This window comes from Cyprinodon variegatus, unplaced genomic scaffold (assembly GCF_000732505.1).
Source record: "Cyprinodon variegatus isolate N-32 unplaced genomic scaffold, C_variegatus-1.0 Scaffold22, whole genome shotgun sequence".
Taxonomy (NCBI): domain Eukaryota; kingdom Metazoa; phylum Chordata; class Actinopteri; order Cyprinodontiformes; family Cyprinodontidae; genus Cyprinodon; species Cyprinodon variegatus.
This window is the reverse complement of record NW_015150475.1, coordinates 1,825,243-1,827,842: the sequence shown is the minus strand read 5'-3', so window position 1 is coordinate 1,827,842 and position 2,600 is coordinate 1,825,243. Positions and strand designations below refer to the sequence as shown.

The 2,600-nt window shown below is 36.7% G+C and overlaps 1 pseudogene; it reads right to left on the bottom strand.

Moving 5' to 3' along the window:
• Window positions 1-425: 425 nt before the first annotated feature.
• Window positions 426-2,600, bottom strand: part of LOC107095318 — a 7,601-nt pseudogene continuing 5,426 nt past the window's right edge.

The window sequence follows — 2,600 nt, the reverse complement described above, 5'->3', positions numbered from 1 at the left end:
GGTTTGAACTGCAGGAGATTGTCTTGACCATGTCTACATGCCTAAATGCACTGAGTTGCGCCATGTGATTGGCTGCTTAGAAATTAAGTGTTAACGAGCAGTTGGACAGGTGTACCTAATAAAGTGGCCGGTGAGTGTAGTTAAAAGAAGGAAAAAAAAAAGAACCAATTAAAAGCAAGAGGTGTTGAAAACTCTTTTCTAAATAAAAATGAATAAAATATCCTGTTTCTCATGTCATTGTCCAAGCTGCGTAAGCATATCCAGTGACCTCTTACAAAGTTCAACCAGCACTTTCACTTCACTATTTAAGCTCCTGTCCTTTTATTCACTTAAGCTTGGTTTATGCTTGACGCGCCCCGAGGTCAAACACAGCCGGCCATATCAGATGGAACTTTTATCAGAACATGAACACAAAGAATATGCTCCAAAAATTTTTATTACAAATGCGATAAAAGATCAATTAATAGTCATTAATCATTAATGAAATTACATTCCAAGGTTTCTAAAGGGAAACAAATATATCTAAGCATCATATTATATTGCTGACTGATTATGGACTTGGCCAGTAGGTGGTTTTATGTGCAAATGAAGCTCCAGGAAATGAACTATTTGCTGAAGCAAAATGCTCAAGGTGTTCAATGCCTCACAAGGCCTCGTCTCACCATTAGTGAATCAACAAGAATAAGCTAATCTTCATTGTAAACTGGATCTCTTTAATCACAGCCTGACCAAGTTAAACATTTAACGGCAGTCCTGGCTGTATACCACCCCGACCTGCCGGCGAATCTCATCCTCCAGTTCAGCCAGCAGCAGAGAGTCAGCGTGAGACATGACTGGACTCTCCTTCAGGCCTGCAAGTAGAGACATGCTGATGAGTCACCTTGAACAACCACGCTTCACTTCAATAAAACAGCCGACTTTTAAGCCCCACTTTACAAGGAGTTAATTGTTCACCAGTTATAGTGACTTGACTTTTTTCTTTTTTATTTCATTCCAACCTGTAATCTAAATTTTAAACTTACTTCATGCAATAGATCTGCATGAGAAATTTATGCAGAGGTTTGCGGATCTCATTGATTTAATCATTTAAAGTTTCTGTTAATGAAGATTTTTTTGGAAAATCTAGGAATCTAACAAATCTCAGTTTAAAAAGTCCTAATCAATATAACCTTTATAGTAATTCTCACCAAAAAAAGAGCTTCTCTTGTTCACTGCTGTCTTAAATCAGTGAGCCTGTATAATGTGACCTGCCCAGGCTTAGTTCTCCATCAGAAAAACTATTTTGGATATACCTGATCAGTGTGTGCCTTCATAATACAACACCATTACCCATTAATACTTGCAAATTATATGGAGTGCAGCCTGGTATAATATAAACTGATCATTATTGCAGTATGATTGCACAAAATATGAATATCAACAATAGCCTTCGTTTTAAAATTGTTAGATATGCAAATGCGTTCAGGCTATTCATGCCTCCATATTTGCAGAGACATTGTTTTAGTTTAAAAAAGCATAAAACTGTCTTAGAAGATAAAGCTTTAAGGTGAAAAAGTCATTCAAAAACTACAACCACATTGTTTCTGTTTCCAAACAGCAGACTTTGTCCAAAAGCAGTTTTTTTCTCAATAAAACCATGAAATTTGAACTGAAATTACTTTTTTTTCCCTTTTCCAGTAGCTGCATGGACTTCTCACTATCTACAGCAAATCAGTATCAGTTTAATTGTTTAATCACAATGTTATTATAATGTCAGTCTAAATCAGTCTACAGTCTAAATCATTTTACAAATTTTACAGAAATGTGAAAAATCTGTACAATTAGGTACTGATTTATTAGTAGCTAATAAAAAATATTTTATAAATTAAAAATGCTGATTTTTATAAAGCAAAAGCAGCCGTTGTAAATGCTTGTTGTTGTTAGACTTCTTCTTATAGAGGGTCTAACTGGGGGAAGCGGGAATTCTGGAGTTTCTGAAGTTAATGATGTTGAACCTAGAGACTTGAAAATGCTGACGTCTCATCACCTTTGAGCAGACACTGGCGGACTTCCTCTGCCTCATAACGCATCCCTGTGCTGTTGATAAAGTTGAGAGGCAAGTAGGGCTCAGGCAGAGGGTACTGGCTCTCCTTCCCTTTAACAATCAGGGATGTCGGGCACCACATAGGACAGGGGATCTGAAGCATGCGCAACAAACTCATTTCAAAACAAGTTCTGAATTCATTTGTGAAGTCTTCTAAATAAAACATGTGACTTATGCAAAGTTTTGAACTGATGACATCCCATTCCGATGACCTACCTGGATTGTGCCCTTTGTTCCAGCAATAATAGCATCATTGGGCAGCTCCACACCAGCAGAGCAAGAAAACATCGCCATTCTGTTACGAGAAAACTTCAAAACGACAGCTACGGTCTCATCCACTTCTACAGGGGAACAAAATGACATCTTAGATATCTAGTGACAGTTGGTTTAATTCAGCTTAAAAAAACAAAACTTTCTAAACTTTACTGTATATAGTGAAAGGTGGTAGATATAGATAGATAGATAGATGATAGATAGATAGATAGATAGATAGATAGATAGATAGATAGATAGATAG